The sequence below is a fragment of the Protopterus annectens genome, chromosome 7.part0, assembly GCF_019279795.1.
Source record: "Protopterus annectens isolate FY-2018-M chromosome 7.part0, PAN1.0, whole genome shotgun sequence".
Classification (NCBI taxonomy): Eukaryota; Metazoa; Chordata; order Ceratodontiformes; family Protopteridae; genus Protopterus; species Protopterus annectens.
Genome location: NC_056739.1, coordinates 947,204,272 through 947,228,294, shown reverse-complemented (window position 1 = coordinate 947,228,294; position 24,023 = coordinate 947,204,272).

Here is a 24,023-nt window from a genome sequence, read left to right as displayed (position 1 = left end):
TGTTGACAGTGCAGCAGCAGCTGCACTGCTACTGCTACCGGCACTATGGGAGCGGGCATGTGAGGTGGCACGCTCACGTCGACCTACACTAGGTGGTGTTGCTGGCCTACGTCCACGTGGCCTATGCCTCACTCCTACCAGGTGTTCCAGCACAGACAGCTCCCGCTCGTGGATTGCCATGCCTCGGTCAAGGATTTCGACCATTTCACCTAGTCGCCTATCCAGAACATTAGCAATCTGCTGTTGAGCATTTGCCAATGCCTGGATGTTGTAATTTAGGGTATGGATAGCAGCCCTCTGCAGCCTCTGCCCTTCTCTGTTCTGCCATTCAGCACGTGCCTGTGCCGCCATTACAGTCTGGAACATGCGTCTGGTGATACCAGCTGCTGCGCTCTGTCCTGCAGGTGCATGTCTGCCAGAGGTCCTCCTACGAGCAGCACCGGCCACATGCCTGTGTGGCACATCTGCAGTCATTACACTGACACTATGGTGTGTAGACACACCTTCTGTAGCCACCACACGTTCCTGTTCCACGCCAACAGACGCTGACTGTCCTTCCTCTATGGCCACCGGTGATGCAGTATGTGTTGGCAGCAGAACTGTGTGCGGGGAAGAAGTGGACATAGCTGGGATGGTAACCATTGGCACAGATTCACCGCTAGTATCTGTGGGGACACTAACATCAGATGGACCGCAGGAGGGTAACGCACCTACATCACCTGTGAATGCAAAGCAATACTGTAAAGTACAATAGACACAGACACACACACACACACACACACACACACACACACACACACACACACACACACACACACACACACACACACACAGACACACACACAGACAAACACACAGACACACAGACACACCATGCATGTGATTTGTCAGATGGCATGCAGCATGCCTGTGATAGAGCAGAGGGCATGCAACTCAGACATTAATAGTGTTAGTAAGCATACCTCACCGGGGTGCACACTACAGCAAGCAAGTGTCATATCAGTAGCCATGCAGTTCACACAATCATGGTAGTATGCATGCATCCCCGTGATACACTATGTGGCCCAGAACAGGATAACAGTACACATGGCTGACGTGACCTTGACATGTAATTTGCTGACATGTGCATTAACATGCATACATGTTTGACACAATGGTGTCCTGACACATGTACAGCATCATAATGGTCTTCACATTGCAGTGTTGTGTGTATGCCCTACAGATAGGATGCATGTTTAGCAAATGTGCATGAGCACGGGAGGGTACTGTGAGCCGTCTACATTGCTATACAGTGTGAAGTACAGACACTGTGCCATTGCATGGCAACATGAGGCATGTATGTTGCTGTAGAATGCATAATATGTACACATTGCATAGCCATAACTGCAACACAGTCGTGATGTTCGACAGATCGTATATGGTAGACTTCAGTGACACCTCCAGTAGCTGTGCACAGGCTTTTAGGTTGTCCATTGTACCACATCAACTGTATAATCGGTCAACTAAGGCTATAATTGGACCATGTGTGGACAATGTGCAACAGGGTGTATACACATCCCATGTACTGTGTGGCTACATGTCTCTGGCCATCCCCCATGGCCATGTGTGCACATGTGGTGGCCAATTGTGTGAGATGGGCATCTTCTCCACATGTCTGTACAGTCCCATATGACATACACCCATACATGTCAGATATGTCACATTCCACAGGTCTATGCAGACAATGGGTTGTATGTATGGTATGTGGGGTATAGGTCATGTGATAGTGTGACAATATTGCAGACAGAACACTACATGTCTGGGACATGTCAGGTGGCATATCATAATGTGTGCACCTGATGCAGGGGCATATGACACAATGGTGACACTTGTGGGCTACCCATATCACAGCTCACTGTGTGGTACTGTGTGCGTACTACACATGTTGTTCCAATGCATACTACATATGCCTCCATTGTAGAACACCTCCACCGTTGTATGCACAGCTGACCACACATGTCGCAATGACAAGTACTGTGGTTTCATGTCTGTGTATCATTACGTGTGAATATATTGCACATGGGTGGCGTGTGTGAATGCATGGTGGTGCGACCTGCATATCGTGACTGGAACAAACATCAGGTGTGCAAGTGTTAACTGGCCACATGGCAAATAGATCTACACTGTAACATGCCTGATACTGATGACAGTCTCACCTGCAACGGACCCATGTCTGTGCGGCACGCCAGAGGTACCTATATAGGGGTGACACACCAGTATGAACATTATCCATGACTGTATGACAGCCACAGGTTGCACTGTGCATGTGCACACATTCACCTGTGTAATAGCATATAACATGCACATGTGTGCATACACAATGTAGCATACTGTAGTATGCAGCATGTGTGTCCACATACCTGGCATATGTTGTTACTTTACATTATGTACAGTGACACATGCAACTACATGGGATATAATAGCCATATGTGCTTTACGGACTTACCAGGCAACTCCAGGCTCATTAATTGGGAGACACCCACCTCCACGATGGCAGCTAGTGTTTCTGGATGCTATTCCCTGGGTGTCCCCAGACTGGCCAGTAGCTCCTCGGTGTGTGTGAGTGGGGGCTGGGTTGGTGGCCCACCACCTGTTCCACCTTGTTCCCTGGCGATTGCAGTGGCATGCTGTTTTGCATGTTGTATCAGGTCCGTGCAGTGTCTGCGCACCTGCTGGTAGGTGCGGTTATGGCCACCCACATTGTTCACCCTCCTGCGTAGATCCTGCCACAGGTCATCCCGCTGCTGGGCATGCTGTGGTACATGGCTGAACAACAAGTCATAGTTGTCATGGAGCTGTGGGATGAGGACATCATCCTCCTGGTGGGTGTATGCTGGGAGGCGTGTACTGGGCATTATCTGTAAAACATAATGATGGTGACAGGTCACAGTTTCAGAGATGTACAGAGATACTGCTGCACATACATTTCTATGACATCTACTGCATCTGCACAGTTATCTTTGCAAAGCACCATGACACTGACACGACTGACGTGTTTGTGTCACACATGTCACACCCATTATGCATTGGATATCATCATCATATATGTGTGTCACCTCATTACAGTGTTCATACTCCATGTACATGCTGTCTTGCTGTGGGCATGTCTATTTGCCTGCACTTGTGTTCTTACCTATCTGCACATGCCTTGATGTGTCCACGGTACTACTGTTGACCTGGATGCTGTGTATATGTCACATATCAACATAGACACAGCCGGAATGGACTTGAGCAGTGACAATGCACACATACGTATGGACACCTGTACATGCATGTGTTTTGCCATATACATCTACACAGCACTGTACAACTGTTCAACATCCTGACACGGATCGCCTGTATTACACATGTGATAGACATGGGACAATGGATAGTCAGACGACATTCGCAGGGATGGTCATCAACCATAGCATGTGCGGGCACGGTTTCCACGCTGTTACAGATGGCCATTGTGCCACCGCAAGCTGCATCAGTGCCACATTACTGATCCAGTCAGTTGATAGTACATCTACCATGCGGCCATCACACCATGTATGACTGGGATGACATCTGCAGCTTTGATGGACAGGGTTGCAAGGTATGGTGGGAGTATGTCACATATATGGCACAGGGATCTGTCCAGCCTGTGCCGATCCTAGTATTAGGACAGTGGCTGTCCATGACATATGTCATATAGATCAGGATATGGACATGTAGCATGTCCATCATCATGGTGTAGCAAATGTCCTTCTGCAAGGTAGACGGCATGCTGCATAGTGGAGGTGTGGATTGTGGAGGCTGTTATCGCACATCCATGCATAGCCATTACCCCTTACAGTTGGTATGTGATCCAATATTGGTCACCACAGTGCTGTATATGCCTGGCCACTGATCTCCGTGCTCATGGATGGCACCCTGACATGACATGGGTACCTCAGATGACTACCTAAGGGGCCTGGAGATGTCACCATGTCGGGGGTGCACTGCACAGCACCATCCCTTACACAGTGTCCATAATGTTGACCACAGCCTAGGTAGCAGTTTATGGGTACAGGGATGTTCACCTAGCGGTGACACTGCTGGTATCATCCATCAGACTGTGCACATATGTCACACACCTCACACACACAGCCCATTCTGTATGTTGTTCACAACACTGACACAGCTAAACTGATAGGTCATGGCCATTCACAGCCTTACATACACAGATGCCTAACATTTGTGTGTGTGGTATGGGCTACAATAAGGGTGGGGTACAACACATTAACCCTGTTCTACTGTATCTGGCACAGATGTGCTGTGCACATGTCACTCTTGCACCTTTTGTAGTTGTGGGTCTGTCAACAGGCCACTGGTGGAACACACCTGTGACATGCAAAGGTATTTGTAATCAAATATCCGTGCTATCTTGTACATCTGTACTGCTAACATCTACAGTGCTACTGGTTCATGGACATGCAAACCATACTCAGCAGGGTTATAGTGTGGTGCCACCCTAAATGACTGTCATCACCACTTGTGGGTTGATATTATCCAACACCCTATCTGTATTGTATGGTCATGCTAGGCACTTGTTCAGAACATGTGAGCATGTCATGAGCTAATGATAACTATAGCACCCATTCCACACCATTTCCCACAGGTACACTGGCTGTCCTACACTTCCCAGCTTGCTTAAGGTATGACAGCTGTTGTACACACATAACGCACATATCCTGTGGGACATGGTTGTATATGCAGGCATGTCCAACTGTCACGTACCAGTGCTACTGCCTGTCTATATGAGAGATATGTCGTACATGTGGCAATAGAGCAATTGTCTTGTGTACACATTCAATGCTCACTTCCCAACATACGGCACTACAGCCTGTGGGGGATGCACGTCTGCAGCCGTGCTGGGCCCATAGCTCTCAGGTGTACCTCATTACGGGGAATGTACCTCATTTGGGGTTCTAAAAGGTGCATGTTCCTCAAGGTTCCACATTGGAAGGGTCTGTCACACATTCATTGTTGTACATAGTTTACCTGCTAGCCATGGCTAGATAGATAAGAATCATAGTAATTCATTGGAATATCTGTTTTATACATAACACCAGCCTATTTTAGCCATCATATGCCCTTCCTAGTTGACGCTGTTAGTAAGCCAGTTGTAAGTGTTCCACGTTTCGTCCATTTGTCACACTGTATGAGGGCTAATGTTCCTCATTTTGGGGACAGGAGGCTGACAGCTATGGCTGGGGGTAATGCTGTCGCCAACCCTGACTGCACCTGACAGTCATTTGGGGATGTGTAACATTCGCAACACACCCCACCCATCACATAGTCTCACATAATCTACACCACTGGCCACGCCTACGAGGACAACCTATGCAGTACGTCTCCATACTCATGGAAGACAACATCACCAGCTTATAGCCCACATACTCATGTGTGCCCACCACATAAAGCCAATAGTGTGTTATAACATTCACAACACACCAGTCATAGCTGACTCTGTAGGGTGTCACACTGCAGTTCCACACAGCAGGCTACACAAGGCGTTAGTCGCTTACATCTTGCTATCAGGTAACTGCTTCTGCAACATAACCTATGCACCCATGCCACACCTCACCAGGTACGATATGTCTGTCATTCGCCATGTTAGTATGACTGCCCTGTGATGCCACTTCACAGACTACGTGTGCAGGGACATGCAATAGCTCACCAGTCTTATAGCCCTGAGGGTGTGGGCCTAGCCCTGGGGAGCATTTTGCATTCGTCCAGACACGATACTACTGTACAATGACCAACTGTGTCACTTCAACAGTTGCCTATGCTCCTATTGTCATTCCACAGGCATGTGGTATCTGTCCGCTATGACTGTCCTGGTCAAACACAATGCTGTGGCACAGATGACTTGCACCTGTCGGCCCTGGGAGTACAGCTCACATGCTAGGCTCTTGCTGCTGCTATACTGCCTGTCCTGCACAGTTTCCTATAACTGTCACCGGCAGGGCGGTAACTGGCATGCGTGACATGGGGTCATGTGACACATTGCTTGCATCTTCCCCTGTGACGCATGCAGGCAAGGCACATCTTATAGTGCACCACCCCAACATCTCTGCAGTGACTGGGACCTGCCTGTAGGCTCTGCAGAGCACACCTGCAATGACAGGTTATAGACGGACCATACCTTCCAGGCACATACCTGGACCGGCACACCCACGGCTGAGGGGTTCCCATATGCCACTATGTTTTGCACACATCCTGGCAAGTTGCTTAGCACAATGCATCAGAGGTGCTCCACGTGCAACTAACTGTGTCCGGGACCGCTATACACATTGTAACAAGCGACAGAGTCAACATCATACCCCACGGGTAACATACCTTCTATGGTGGTATAGTGGACAGTGGGCCTCAGCTACTACTGATGTGTGACTGACACTACCCCACACTTCACTGGGATAGCCACTCATGTACCGACACATCCATGAGTCATACCCTCCACTCTGCTGGATCAACACATACACACCACCTCCATGACCTACATTACCCTTGGCATGAACACTACCACCATGTGTCTGGTGTTACACACCTGGGGTTATCCCCTCATTGGTGGATTCCGAACATATGCAAATCTACCTTGTTAGCCACATCCCGGAAACACACCCATCACAGCATACACAGTACATGTGTACTACTACACCTACTACAGACATCTGCTGACAGCGGTTGTTAACATCATGACACCCGTGCAGATGGACAATGCACATACAAATGCTGACACATATCCCAGTGCACTTAATTAGCATGTACACAACTGCATGGATCATGCTATTCCACACAGAGCCATGATGGTACACACCAGATAACAGACGCCACTCTGGTGGTCATGTTCCACGGACATATGATGTACAACAACAGGTGTAGGCTGTTGCACAATGGTGTACATTCCCATGTGTGGAGTGGCTCACTGGTCAGCCGTGGTGGGGCCACAGGGTCCCTCATCACATACTCCAAGACTAGATATGTAAACATGACTGCCACACATTCCGGGGTTTACCACCAGGCATTATGGTGGTATGTCAGTATCCGATGGCAACACCCACATCTGCTGTCACATACAACAGTCACTCAGGAACATTGCAGACCCAGTTATTGTTGGCAACATGCTGGAGGATGGATTCAATGCTGACAGTACACCCTCTGACTCACTACAGGGCCGCAATCCATACATGAACATTGTGGTGTCCCTGTGGTCACACCTACACAGTACTGACCTACACTCTATGTGTCCTGGGACACTGGCCCCATGTCACCTTCCAACGTCCCAGGCTGTGATGTCCACCAACCTCTGAATTATTTGTCTCCCCACTAGGCCACCATATTCAGTAATAGCCTTGTTTCAGACATTGTAGACCCTGAATGGCACACAGCAGCATTTATCACACTACACACAGGTGGCACCGCATTGCAGGAGTGGGACTATAGTCCTACACACCTGACTGGACTGTTCTGCATGGCTATGGGGCACATCGTCAAGGACGTCATTCTCAGAGACATTGTTGGTCTCCTGTCCTCTGCTGCCACCCAGGTTGGGCTTGTTAAGGCCAGAGCATGGCCCCTACACATGGTGGACTCCTTTCATACAGTTACCAGGGCAGTTACTGATGGTACGGGAGTCCACACATCCTACATTGTCCTCTCATTGCCTTTCAGCACCATTCCCCATTCTGGTATTGACAACATACACATCCACCTGCACATCGTACCCTGTGTCTCAGGATGTTATGCTATGTGGCTCATGGACAGGACACACAGTGAGTCCAGCATACCATAGTACCTACTACATGTCAGGTACTTTGGCATACCACAGTCCTCAGTCATAGGGCCCCTCATGTTAAGTATATGCTTCCCTGCAGAACAGGCTGGCACAAGGGACTTTCCCTGCCTAGCTTTAGAACCCCTACATACCGGGCGCCATGATTGCTCCACCAGCTGATACTGACTCCAACCATACGGGTGTCGCTGTGACAGATACATAATATGACTATCATGGCATCAGGCTGCATGACACAAGGTGCATGCACATCACCTTTGCATTACACCATTCACCCACTGACTATCACATGGATGGTAGTCCCCTACATACATATCACATTGTACATGTTTGCAGTACACACATATGTCGCACCCACTCCTGTGGTTACCGTATTGCCACTGTGGCGTGGATATCCTCCTACGTGGCCACACCTATCTGTACTGGGTGTGTAACTGGTACATAGGCACCCATTGTACCTCTGAACTCAAGACATCTACACACATTCAAGGGTACACCACCCCATTTAGGGTGTACCTTACACAACAGCAACAGCTTTACATGCCACAACATTAACACGCCATGACGTTTACTGAGCTCCGACAGTTTAAATATGCGGCTGCACTACAGACACCACATCTGTACACATTTGCATACTACATACTCAGGGGTGACCTCTGCTGATCAGACAGGGCCCATGTCCACAACATCATTGATGGATATACTCCTCATACACAACATAAGCAGAGGCCACTGTGAGCAACATGCTCATGGATATGTGCACACACGCCACAATGAGTGGGATGTGCTTCTGGTTTACATTCCCAAACAGGACACTCACCATGCTGTGGAACATAAGTCCTCTGTACATCACGTAGGGACACTCAGTAGCACTGTTCATGTGATACCTCCCTTGGTGGTTGGGAGACACATGTAGGCCTGGGATCACTGCAGTGGCTGTACTGTGCAGTGGTGCAGGTGACACCTGGCTCTGCTCTTCACAGGACACTACCCTGGAGAGGTGCCACTAGTGTGAACACTGTAGTTGTGCTTACACATGGACTTGACAGACTGCATAGTACCCACTATGCACCTGTGCAGCTATTACATGTCCTTTGTGCATGGTTACTTGGTAGCCAATCCATTTAGTTTAGCTATCATGCTATTACTATGTCCCATACCTACAGGCCATATGTATCCTGTTATTGTACATACCAATAGACGATACCTGTGGTATGCATGATATGCCTGTTATGCTGTGTAGAATATCTGTCATATCTACCTATAATACTATACATTACACATATTTCACATAGTATCCCATGATGCAAAGCATACTTGCTCAGCAGGACCACCTTACATATGTCATTAACGTTATTTACCCATACACATGCGTGCTGTGACAGTATATCAACATATACTATCCCCTGCTATGGCACGTCCTTGCTGGACATACCCTACCACTGACGGCGGGTTGTATGGCATTGTTCTGTTTAATGGCCTCATGTAGCATCCCTTCTGGTGTCTGTGCCGTGTACCTTGTGTCCCACTGCTGGACGCACAGATTCTAGAAGTGTTAGTATGCTCAGCAAGACATCACTACATCAATACCTTTCCCCACTTTATGCATTGCGGACATGTTTAATTAATGCAAACCGGGCTATACATACAGTAAAACTAATTAATACAGATCATGCTATACATAACCTTACATATCGGGCGTTCTACATACCTTGTTGTCGTTATGGCGTTTCATTTCTATCTCTCTCACAGTGTTTCAACTGTTTTTCGGTATGAGCATACGGTTTGAATGTCTGGCAAGTCATCCTTATATACGTCGATACCTGAAACATGTGGATTCTTCCCGCCAATTGGTGTTCCTGAGTGACTAATTACTTGCATATCAGCTGTGCAGCTACTCCATTCGCACATTACGCGGCGACAGTGGGGTATAATTGGATTCTCCACTTGGGCGTTGCCTATTTGCCCTACCTTCGGGGAGACGGTCTGTATTGTGTTTTGTTATGAGTAACTGCAACTGCTATGCATGGAGACAAGTATAGTTTGGATTCATGTCCCCCGTGGATTGTGTGTGACAGGTAGAGTATTTGGTTCAACATGTGGGTGTACCTGTCATCCCGACGTCTGTTAACGGAGTATTGCAATCAATAGCTGTAACATGGCTGTTTGTTCCATTATACAATGCCTGCAATTTTGCATGTCGCCTTTAATTGTGTCTCTCACACGGTATGTTGAGGGTTCTGCAGATGTAATTGACTGACTGGATGTTTGTGCTGCTATTACAGTTTGTATTGCTTTAGTTTCTAGTGTGGGGGATGTCGGTGGTTGTACGTAACATATACGGTTTGTGGGCCTTGCATTTCTACATAATCCGTATATATGTGTGTGGGCTCCGTCCCTGATTAGAGAGCTAACAGTTAGTAGACTTATGTTACGGGATTGTATGTTGGGCCGTTGTTAATTGGTTTCTATATCGTCTGCAGGTGAGCTTGCTATTTGTATACCTCCGTAATTGCAGCGATATATCAGGGGATATGTGTAGGTGACAGCTATCCCTTGTATTTCTGTCCCAGATATTTGCAGTCATTGTGGTTGTGTTGTTAAAAGAGCCTGTTTGCCATGGGTTGCCACCTTATCATATGGTCATTGTTGGACACTTGCGGGACACAAAGCAGTGTTTACAGGCCAACACATAGCCGCGGTCAGTACACAAGTAGCACATACTTTTATCCTCACTACATACCTATTGTTGTGACTTTGGATACTTATCATATTGCATGTAACATTTAAGTTTCTTACGTACAGGGATAACTATTAAATACGACTGTTACATTATATATGGGACATATTATGTCCTACCATCTCGGACATTTGCCCTTTGTACTGTTTTATGTCAGGACACACCTGCCCAGGGTGGGGATGTCCCTCCTACTGTGGTACAGGTAGTAACCGTATGCCTACGGCTAGCTATACCCACACCTACCATACTGGTCTGCCTCTGACTTGGCACCAACATACACATGTTGCGGACACACACACACATTACAGTCACACAGAAACGCACACGGCACCCTCAACACACACTTACACAGACTATGGCACTCACAGACACAGTTGAACACAGTACCTATGTGGACCGCGACACCGTCAGCGGTGACTAACTGTCCCTTCATATCATCATACTATTACTCGAGGATGTACTGTTCCGGTACTGTGTTCTATCGGTCTTTCAGCCTCGTGCTTACGCATGTTGGTATGTTACACATTCCATGGTTGGTGGTATCCTATTTATTTGTACGTCCAAGATGTTATGAATGTCGTTGAACTATCTATCATATTTGCAGATATCGCTGAATCCATCTATATCACCATATATCCCTCTATTGCCCTTTCTATCTGTATTATATATATGCATATGTGTACATATATATATATATATATATATATATATATATATATATATATATATCTATATATATATATATATATATATATATATATATATATATATATATATCTATATATCTATATATAAATATATATATATATCTATATATATATATATATATATATGTATATATATATATATATATAAATATATATATATCTATATATATACATCTATATCTGGCGGGGAACGTGACAGGCACACAGCACCACCATATGCTGTAAGACTCATGTACTGTTCAGGTGTTGGCATTCCGTCTTGCACTGGCTGTTGTGTTTACAATGTTTGAGGGCTACCTATGTAAGAGTCACACATTGGGCCACCTATACATTACAATTTACAGGTGGTCATGTTTGTGTGCCATCCATTTTACTGTGTGTGCAGGTGGAGAGGTGTCAGTCCGTAGGGGCCTACACGGTCAGTGTATGTGCTATACGTTCCCTCTTTGCCAAGGCATAGGCATATTGGGCACGCCTCCGTCTGCCTACTGGGGCTGGCACAGTGTGTTCATGGTCTGAATCCCTCTGTGCCTGTACTGGCCTTGGCAATTGTGGTGGGCTATGAGGGCCTTCATCATTTTGTCCCTGCTGCAGCTGCTTCCGCAGGATCATATTATGTAGCATGGCACATACTATGACGATGTGGGCACACGTGCCTGGAGAGTACTGCAAGGCTCCACCAGATGTAACCAAGCACCGGAACCGTGATTTCAGCATCCTGAACACACGCTCTATGATGATTCTGGTTTGTGCGTGTGCCTCATTATGACGTTCTTGCATGGGTGTGTGTGCATTTCTGATGGGAGTCATCATCCACGGCTCCAGTGCATAGCCAGCATCCCCCACGAGATGGCCCTGTGGGATGTCCCCCCTGACAAATACCTGATACAGCTGTGAGGCATGCCAGATATGGGAGTCATGGTAGCTTCCAGGGCTGCCAGCACACACATCCATGATAATGCCCTGGGCATTGCACATGACCTGGCAGTTGATGGAGTGGAATCCCTTGCGGTTTATGTAGCACATACCCTGCTCACCGGGTGGTGACTTGATTTGTATGTGCGTGCAGTCTATCGCACCCAGTACCTCCGGGTATTGTGCCACACGGTGGAAGTGACGGATATTGCTGGCCAACTCCTCCTGAGTTCTGGGGAAGTATATCTGCTCACTGGCATGTGGTAACATGGCATCCAGGAACTGGTGTAGTACCCTGGATGCTGATGCCTGTGAGATACCCATTATATCTCCAGTTGGCCTTTGAAAGGTACCTGTGGCCAGTATTCACAGGCTTACACATACCTTCGTGTCCACTGGTATGGGTTTCCCTCTGTTGTTTCTGGTTCTCAGGCGTGGCCGGCACAGCTCCACTATTTGCTGTAAGATGTCCCTGTCCACCCTGTAACGCTCTACTATCTCCAGGTCATGTAGCCCCTGGTAGGTTACCCTTGGTCTGAACACTCTCCTTCTCCTCCGAGGCCTGCGGTGGTTGTCGGCATCATCCTCCACAACACCATCAGTCTCTAACACATGCTGATGAATCACAGCTATGGCAGCTCCCAACATGTACATTTTAATAGTTCCCTGTGTGTTTACACCTATGGTGCGGTGTTTGGGAATACACAGGTGTGTGTTGGGTGCTTACACACTTTATACTATTGTGCTGTGAACACCGATGATGTCATAGGGTGTGTATGTACGTTCATAGCTATAGGTTATGTCATGTGCTTTACTGCCGGAACTACTATTGTGATGCCTTTGGTGTTGAATTACATTTGCCTGCCGTGGATTACCTCTTGACCTTCCCTTTACATTTCTGCGCATTGCACCTAACATTTTCTGGCGTGCGTCCTGCAGCCTACTTTCATTTGGGCTTTCCTGGACCTGGCGTATCTTGCATTATGTATGCTACTGCCAGTCTGCTGTCGGTTTGCTTTGCTCTGCTGTGTCAGGTCTCCTATCTTTGCAATCCAATACCTCCCCTCCTTTCTTTGCATTCACATGCCTCCCCTATCCTGTTTTGCAGATTTCTGCAAGCGGACTTGTCAGCTGCCGTCGATTGGCCTTCGTGGGTTGATTGGTGTTGATTGCTCATTAGTACTCCAATTATCCTACTTCCGCATTTCCTTTCCTTCCCCTGACCTTGCTGTTTCTGCTATTGTTTGCGGTGCGTGCATCCAATTACTGGGTTTCGGGCATGTTTTCATCCTCGTACACATGCGCTTTTGGCCACCATGTGTGCTCTCAGCTAAACGATTCCTCCCCACCCATATCCTGCAGCTTTGCTTAGCAACGGACAGGCCAGATTTGCAATGCTCCAATGTGCTTAGTGCTATAGTGGCACACCCCTCTGCTGATGTCATGTATCTCCTCTTAGTCACTCCTCGGTGTTATACCGCTGCGCCGTATGGTACAACCTTCCTCCGGCGGGACATTTGCGATTCAGTATTATCTGCCTCATTTGCATGGCATTGACTACTAATTCAAAGTTACCGTGCCGAACACTATCGCAAGCCCTTAGCAACCCTTGCACCTTGGTTGTGGTGTTCCATGCCTACCATTGTGTGTTATGCTGTAAACCTGATTTCTATTACGTTGCGATTTTATGACATTTTTATATTATTTCTTTATGTTACAGCTTCCGCACACATGCCCTGCGGTTCTGCTGTGCGTTACTGTGGACATGACATTAAATGTTGTTATTTACGTGTTGCGCATCTTTTCTTATGCCATTGGCTGTGTATTTCGCCATTGGCATATGTTCACGTTGTGATACCTGGGTCTGGCCCTCTTCCATAGCTCCGATGTTATGTTTGGGAAAATGTAAACCGTGTTTTTTGGTTTACATTTCCGTGGGCTTACACTACGCCTGCACCACTTCATGAATTGCTATATGCCTTCATTTGCATGGTGCAACACTGCACATGGGGTGATTTGCATACCTACGCCGGGGGCTGCGCAGATATGGCGTACGCCGGTAGTGCACGTGGAATTAGGTCATACCTGAATCGCTCGACGGCCATATTTGGCATTATAACGCCTACGCTATGCGTGCGCCTGGCGCAAGCTTCATGAATCCCGGGGTATGTCTTTACTCCTTCCACATCTTATGTATCTATAAAATGGTTTCCTATTATAATCAATATCTTTATATACATTTTCTTCAAAGTTTTCTTGATCTTGTCTCACACTATGCTTAATTTGTTTGTCCACCTTGTTTATTTCAGTTTTCAAAGATGTAGATCAACCTCTTTTCCATTTCTTATATTTTTTTGTCTCTCACCTTAATCAAATATCTTGTTCTTATGGAACTATATATCTTCCTGATATTGTGTGTCTGTATCCTGACCTTAAACATTTTTTGATTTTTTTGCATTCAAACAATTTCTCTTTCAAAACTTCCAACATTCTTTCTGCAGTTTTTCCACTGATCATGTCACTCCAATAAGTTTTACATAGTGATTGTTTTGCTACCATATCATCTGCTATTAATCTTCTGAGCATTCGTTTAGATTTCAGTTTGACAAAATTATGTAGCAACAAATTAACCTTTATAATCTCATGATCACTAGATATCTGTGGTGGTAAAACTTGACTTGAAGTAACAGTAGTTTATTTAGGAATACAAACAATGTCTAATATATTCCATTCCCTGATAGATTTTTTTTTTTACAGTATGAAGCTATTGTTGTTCCAAATTTCCTTACTGATATTGCTGAATGAATATTATATGAATATTATTTCAGTCTGTTTCTGGTAAATTTAATTCCCCAGGCACTTTTATTCTTCCCTCCTATGTTCCAAGAAAGGAATGTATGAATTATTTTTGGCCATCAGCACTTGACTTTGGTGGTCTATACACTAATCATGGTTTATCTTAACTATCTTTAAACCCTATCATAACACCTCCACCTATTTTTTGTTGGAATGTCTGTTACAGTAAATATATTTATACCCTGACAGAAGTGTTTTCCAGTCATTGTTCTTTAACATGTTTCACAAACAAAGACAATGGGCAGGATTCACGAAGCCTCCGTGTAAGAGTTATAACTCTTACACGGAGGCTGCAGTTAAACGGAGTGATGTCAGCATGCTCTGCATATTCATGAGAGCATGCTGAATCACACCTAAGGTTAACACGGTCCGTGGAAGACAGTAGGTGGCATGTCCGTAGGCCGAGCCCTGCAAGCGGACACGCCCCCAGAAGAGTAAAATTTCCCAAAGTAAACACCCACGACAGAGGCCATGGAAATGTGAATAAACACAACACAACACATGCCCCCACAGACTATGAACATAAAATATATAAATGAACATGTTATATATTTTTTTCAATCGTAAAGATGTTTGCCCGTGTGTGCACTCGTTTGCACGGGCATGCCCGTAGCTTAGCCACAGTTAGCAGTCAGTGGAAAAGGATATAAGAACTAAATATGCAAAGTAAGACAAGAAGCAGTAGCGTAGTGGTAGAGACATCGGCTGAATTGCAGGCATTCATGGTTCGAGCCCCCACAACACCAATTTTTATTTCTAGTAAAATAAGCACGAAACAAGTCCCTGACAAACATGTACACATATAAAATCATAGTTTATGTAAAATGTAATGAAATAGTCCATTTATTTTGAAGAAATATGAGATAACAAAATAATAAAAGATGCCAGATGTGCCTATATCTGAGCTACAGTTTAACAAGGTGAGTGCATCTGCCCGTAGGTGAGCAGTGGTTTAACAGGTGCAAAATGAGTGCCCGTAGGTGAGCAGTGGTTTAACACGCTGAAACTATGTGCCCCTAGCTGAGCTGAGCGTAATATGTGTGCTGATAGCCAAATGAGGCTTAAACCAGCATACCCCGTTTGCGCGGAGCTGCGCACCGTGCCAACAAGCTAACCAACGGGCAACGTTGCAAGCCGTATCAAAACTGCCTTTACACAGACACACCCATCAGCTTATCTAGACAGTCATAAAAAATAAAAAAACAGTGGCCAGGTTCGAACCCAGGATACTATGCACCATAGTCAAGGTACTGAACCACTAAGCCATGACAGCAGCACCTATAAATGCAGTAATAGCAAATATATAGGAATGAATACAAAGTGCAGCATGACAAAGCAGGTTTAGTGAAGTTGATACAATTTCAAAATGGCCAATCACAGATATGTGTGGGAAAAACGGCCTATATAAGCCCCATAGGTGGGAATACACAGCATAAACAATTGTAGAACTGACTTGCAGCCAGAATGACAGGAGTAGGTGAGGGTAGTTGCTTTCGAGCACAGAGGTGGGGCATTGAGGAGTCCAGATACATGGTCTGGCTCCTAGTCCACAATCATGAGGCCCAACTCATGCAGGGCCAGGTCCTGTGGGGAGCATATAGGGCTGAGGCATGGGACCGGTTGGCTCATGATCTCACCAGTGCCACAGGGATTCCAAGGACTGGTGAGCAGGTTCGTCACCACCATGCGGACTTGAAGAGACGCAAGCAGGACCAATTGAACCTTTGGATCCAGGAGGCCCGGCAAATGCCCAATGCCCCACTACTGAGTAAGTTACATGTAATTATGTATGTAAGAATTTAAACTAGCTGATATTATGGAGATGTGTATTCCAATATTACTTCATTTATATTACAGCTGCAGGTGTCCGTTCTGCGAACCGCAGAGCCTATGGCGATAGGCTGGTGCGGTTGCGCCACCAGGCAGGTCAGTAATCCTCTCCCAGTAACTGTAAAGAAATATAAAAGTATGACAGTTAGCAAAAGAGTGCAGTGTAGTCACTAAGAAATAGAATGTGCAAGTAACAAGTGTAAGAGTGTTTGCAAGTATTGCTTGATTACAAAAGTGTGTTGCAGTCTGTAATCCAAACAGAAAAATTAAAATGTCTGAAATAAAGTCTGAAATAAAGATGCCCCACCTGTAATATACTAGTACACAACCTGCAGCAGGCTGAAAAGTACAGCTGCAGAAGATGAGCAAATCACATGTGTGAAATATACCCCTGTTGAAATACTGAAACATGACAGAAGTGAGACTGCTGGAAAGGATTGTAATAACTACAGGTAAAACATGTCAATAAAGCCTAGAAGTAAGTACCGTCCTGAATAGTAAAATGAAAACAAGTGAGAGAGTGTGAGAAAGTGTCATGAATCCAGCAATACAGTAGTAATAACCCCTGAATAAAGTATACTGCAGTCAGTACAGAATGAAATGCATGTGAGAAGCAAAACCAAACAGCGAAATCTGTTCAAAGTGTTGCTGCAGCTGGAATGTGTATCCCAAAATCTGGATATGTTGGTCTCAGTCTGCAATATGCAGATAGTATGATTGTCTGATATACCAAACATCCACAGTTGTCTATAGCTATATAAAGCAAATGTAGCAGGATGATGTAGCTGAACAAAGCTAGATATGAATGTGCATGAAGAACAATAAAATGTATATTGATGTAGCAGTACCAGTCCTATCTCCAAGTTGAAGTAGTTATCATATAGGAAACTGTAGTTAGAACAGTAGTGTGTATATATGTGCAGCTATTAGAAATGTACAGCATATGTATTGGTATTTGAAGGTGTTAATATTATTTTCTTCACCCCACCCTATAACCACATATAACCCATTCCACGTGTAAATGGTATGTGCAATCACAATTAACACCTCTGGACATTTGTCCTGTTGGGTCATAAATATTTGCATGTCCGTTGATGCATCTGCCCTGTTCATACATCCAAACCTGATGGCCTGTTGCCATCAATCAACCCTGCATGTTGTTGGACTGTGTATTGTTGTTCAAATTATGCATGTGTTATGCTCGCTGTTCAATGGTGTGAATATCTGGGTGTTTGGTTAATGGGAATACTAATGCATGCTGTTACAACTAATTGTGAATGGTATTATATGTCACTAACCCAAACTGTCATGACATAATGCAAAACATAGGACGACAGGGAAGGCGGGTTCCAGCGGACCCACCTCTCACACCTCAGCTGGCGAGTGCACCTGGCACTAGTGCCCAGTCTGGACCCTCCTCCAGTGGCCCTGTGCCACCTGCGGGTGGAAGCGCTGCAGGGGATGGGGATTGTCCCCCCTCTGCAAGTGTGGCCGGAGGAGAACCACTAGTCACCCTCTGTAGCGTCCAGACTGTGGTGCGTAGGGAGATCCGGGACTCTGTTCTTGGGCCCCTACGACAGCTTGAGGCACAGGTGGCACAACTTATGGGCATGCCTGTTGCCCGGCCTACACAGCCCCCAGCACGGCCCCGTCCTGGGCAGTGAAGGAACAGTGGCAACTGCCTATGGGTGGGGATATCAGTTCCACTGTTGCCATCTGTGGGCTCATGGGCTCTGGATATCCAAACCTCCATCCCCGTCAATTGTGTAACCCCCCCACATGTGTCATACACCACTCCTGAATGCATCTTGTTTGTCTTGTCTGTTGACCTACCCAACCTACCTCCCCAGCTATACCGACTTCCTTCACCTGACATACCACTCTCACCTGAAAAAAAAAAAAAAAAAAAAAAGGGCACTCTGTACCCACAAAAAAATTACGCCCCATACATAGCTGCCCATTCCGCACACATGTCTGCTGGACATGGAAACTATCAATTACAATTGGCTGTACAAGTATTATTGTTGTCCTGACACCTCTCTCAGGGGTGGAAGGTTTCAAATGTCACACCAAATTACATACATATGCACAGATGTTGCTGATAAAGAAATGGGCAGCTACGGGCCTTACCTACATCCCTCCTGCAAATCCCAAGCTTGTTTCCCTACTGTCTTACCCTCTTTGTGACCCCTTTTTCACCACTTTCCTGTCTCCCCATTTTCATTTCATTCAAAGAAAATAGCGCGGGTGTGCGCCAGAGTAAGCACTGTTAAGCGGTTGTAAGAAGGTGTGCGCGTGTGTGCGCGGAGCTAAACACCAGTGTGCATGCGTGAGCTCCACGCAAACCAGCGCTAACCTGGTTACAACTGCTTAAAAGTGCCTTAGTCACTCTGATTGACAGGTCCTTTGTCAGTTCAAAAGCAAAATAAAATCCCACTGTCAGTCCCGAACCCAGGACCTTGGAAACAGTAGTCTGTATGGCCTACCACTAAGCCATGACTCTTATACAAAAGCATTGTGCTAAAATAAATATATCATGTAATAGTAGGAATGAATGTAAAGGGAATATAGGATGTGTAGTACACAAAGCATGTCATTTAGAATTACTGTCAAAATCAGTGGATTCCCATAATAGTAGTGTGTGAACAGAAACAGCCATGCTAGTTGGTAGCTAGTAGGTAATAATGTCAGTTAATGTATATATATATATATATATATATATATATATATATATATATATATATATATATATATATATATATATATATATATATATATATATATATATATATATATATATATATATATATATATATATATATATATATATAAATATATATATGTATATATATATATATATATATAGTTGTAGGTGTCATTGTGCATACACACTTACTACAGGGAACAGGAGAGAGGAATGGAGAAATGTGAATCTACAACACAGCCTGAATAATGAGAGAGATACTAACCTTTACACTCACAGAACAGTGTCCACAGCATACCAGCATGGTCCTGTACTAACACTCCACACATGCAATACGTTCATTGCACTGACTGGAAGCAGACAGAGACAGAGACAGAGAGTGAGAAGAAAAAAAAAATACACACGCTACACACTGAGTCTAAGATGTCAGCAGTGACAGTAGCAAGCCGTGCCAGCAGCAGCAGGTAGCAGAAGTAGTGGTAACGCAACCAGCTGTGACAAACACAGGTAATGTAAAGTAGCAGGTTAATACTCTGCATACTGTGAACCCTCCAAATGTGTCATAGGTCTGTATCTATAGGTATATCCATGTGATATGTTGTGTGTACATAGTTCCACCAAAAGGGGATGACTATATATTACATGTCAGTCAGTGTTAGGCCATGATCCTGGCAGCAGTTGTCTGTGTGTTGCCCTCAGCAATGGCTGTAGTGACTGTTTTGAAAGGTCAGCCAGGTTCAAAAGGCAGGATCAGCCCATCACAAAGGCAAACTGGCCGGGAACAAGTGTCTGCAGGTACCCAATATCGCTGTATATGCGTCCCATACTGAATAATTCCATAGCTTAGCAGACCAGGCCAGTTATGCTTATGATGTGGTAGTTCCCAGGGTCAGTAGAGGTGCCTCCTTAGTGGTGTGGGACCACTGTTGCTGTATGTCAGTGTCCAGGTACATATCCTGTAGTACGGCCAAGGTTAAATATCAGTCTTATATGCGGTTGTATGTCCTCTTGGAGTGCACGTAGCACACATCCAGGGATATCATCAGGTCACAGTGATGCTGTGTGTTCTGCTTTGCTGAGGGCGGCCCTCACCTGGACATGTGAGATGATAGGGAGGTTACATACAGGTGTGATAAGTATTTCAACTTGTGGGGGAGAAGGAGGGGGGATACGTGCACCGAACCTGTCTGCAAGAATGTTGCCAATATCTGTGTGTTCGGTGAATGTTAAGTAGGTGTGTATTAACTCAGAGCATATCTGAGGCATTTGGTCCATATGTGTAACATAACTGAAGAAGGCCTTGTGGTTATCCATAGTGTTTGTGGCCATTTCCCTCCCAGAGTAGGCCGTGGCCGTTGTTATGAGAGACCGTGGCGTTACCAGTGCTGACCACAGATGCCTTCCCTTAATGTGAATCTGCTCTGTCCTGCAGTAGCCTCCTGCTATTGTTATACAATCTGCCTCTGTCTGGGGTCCACCGGACAGGATGCCTAACCTTTGTGCATAGGGTCTGGGTTAGAAATGTGTGTGCAAGTTCCATGCAATCTGTGGGATGTCCGTGGTAAGCATTCGCAAAGGGGTCAGCAGTGTGGGTTGTGGCTTCCACTGGCCCAGTGGGCTGCATGGATACCATCTCAGTCCTAACAAGTGAATAACCGTCTAATCACATACATATCAAAGTAGTCTACTGTGCTGGTGGTGGTGGTGGGATATGTATATCCAGGCCGAGTAACTTGTGTCCACATCACACTAGTGGATGGCGTTCCACATACAGTACCTTGGTATGAACCCCCAGAGTGAGGTTGTGCATTGGACCTGTCGCAGTGTGCTGACCGATGGGGCATGCTAGTATGTTGTATGGAATGTGGCAGGTATTGTTGCACAGGTGTTGGCTGAGCACTGATATCTGGCCATGTACTTGTGTATCCACCACGAGACACACACATGCAACATATGGGAGTAGTAGTATATCACTACACTTGAGTATCATGTATACTATGTGTGCCATATATTGCTGACATAGTCTGCTGATATCCTGTTTGTGTTCTCTTCCAGGGAGATGGCGCATCAGCGTAATCCCGCCTACTCTGCAGCGGAAGATGAGGAGATACACCAGAGCCTAGTGCGGGAGTATGACATACTGTTTTCCCGCACCAGCCAGAATCAGCAGGAGAGGGCTGCACTGTAGCAAGACCTTGTCCATAGGGTAAATGACATTGGCATGCATAATAGGACATATGAGCAGGTACGACATCACTGCAGTGATTTAATCAGAAATGTCCGTCAGCGTGCGTTGGATATCCACAGGCAACAGGTTGCCGCAGGAGGTGGGGTGGCCACACATCCCCCCTCACCAGACTGGAGGGGCTACTCCTAAGTGTTGTGGCTCCAGCCCCGGAACAGCAACAGCAATACACCTGCATCATGATGGAGGCTGGATCCACACAGCAGCACGACATGGAGCATGCAGGTAATATGCCATATGTACACTTGACTGTTCTGTACACTGTTAGTTTATGCATGTGTAAGGTGTGTTCGTGGTATGTAGCTGTCAACATAGTATGTAATTGTGCATGTGTGATATTGGCAATATCAGCAGCTGACGTGTGAAAGGCAACTGGTGTACTACTGCACTGTATCATATGCAGTATCAATGGCATAGTTGTGCCCACTGACAGTAATCTCATCATTTCTGCAGGTCCCTCCAGGGTTACAGCAAGGCAGGCCATCCATGCTGGTGAGTGTGTTAAACAATACCTATAATAGTCCTGATAGTGCTAGTAACACTAATGTAACTCAGTAGTGCTCTGTGTGTATACTGCGGGGTGTGCATGTGTGCATGTGTGCAGGTGTGCCTGTGTCCATGTGTGCATGTGTGCATGTGTGCAGGTGTGCCCGTGTCCACGTGTGCATGTGTGCATGTGTGCCTGTGTCCACGTGTGCATGTGTGCATGTGTGCATGTGTGCCTGTGTCCACATGTGCATGTGTGCATGTGTGCCTTTGTCCACATGTGCATGTGTGCATGTGTGCACGTGTGTGTCCACGTGTGCATGTGTGCATGTGTCCACGTGTGCATGTGTGCATGTGTGCCTGTGTGCATGTGTGCATGTGTGCATGTGTCCACGTGTGCATGTCTGCATGTGTGCCTGTATCCATGTGTGCCTGTGTCCATGTGTGCATGTGTGCATGTGTGCATAAGTGCATCACTGGTAACATTGTGTGGACACTGTAAACTGTGTTTCCTGTCTTCTTCCCACAGGTTCTGGTGCTGCTCTGGTGTACTGCATCAGGGAACCTGAATCTGGTGCCACAGGTACTGGTAATGATGATATCTGTGTAATGGTACAGGAAGGTGCGTCAGGGTCCGCCATTGGTCAGCCAATTGACAGTACACAGCTGTCAACCCCATCATTGCGCACAGTCATCCTGCCAGTACAGCCTTTGTCACCTTTGTCCCTAGGTGATGGACAGGATACAGTGGGCATTGACCAGGGTAATGTGGTATCTGTGGCACATGCTTCCCCACACAGCAGCCATGGGCAGGGTCCTGCGATGGTACCTCACAGGCAGTTGCCCATGGGTTCTCGTGGGAGCATCCGTAGGCGTACTGCCTCTGGCAGACGTGCCCAAAGAGGTCTGTCAACCTCAGCTATGTTTTGGGCTGTCATGCAGGCACAGTCGCTCATGGAAAGGTACACCAGACAGGGTCTGAGGGAGCTGAGAGCATGTCACACAGCCATGACTGACAGTATGCGTGACATCGCGGATGCTATCCGTAATTTCACCGATGTCATAGACAGACATTGTGGGGACATATTACAGCAGTTCCACAACCAAATGTCCATGAGCCAGGGCAATGGTGGGCGGTTGCAGCATCGACGTGGCCGTATGCCAGCAACAGCAGCAGCTGGCAGTCAGCGTGGACGACAACAGGCCTGCGCACGCCCCCATAGTGCCAGCAGCAGCCCCAGCAATGCTGGGTCTGTGCTGTCATCGGAACGCCCCAGGAGACCACGTGCACGTGTCTCTGGACAGTCCCAACAGGGACCTATGTCCAGTCAACACACTCCCGCTTCTGATAACAGTACCCAGTCTGGCTTAGTACTGGATACGGTCCGTAGCACCCCTGCCAGGCACAGGTACCGTGTCCGTGCCCACAGACACTGATCTGTATGACCTGCCAGGTGCAGTCTGTGGCTGTCCACAAACCCCTGTATATGGCAGCCATGAGGTGGAACTGTGTGCGTGCATACACACATGCGAAATGTTAACACCTAGGGCTACCACATACATGCACACACTGCACCAACAGTGCCCCACCATGTACTGCGGTCCCTCACCAACACACATACACACACATGTCAATTGGTGGTATCAGTGGCAGACTCAGGCATACCTAATTCACACCCTGTGCATATGATGACACTGTGCCA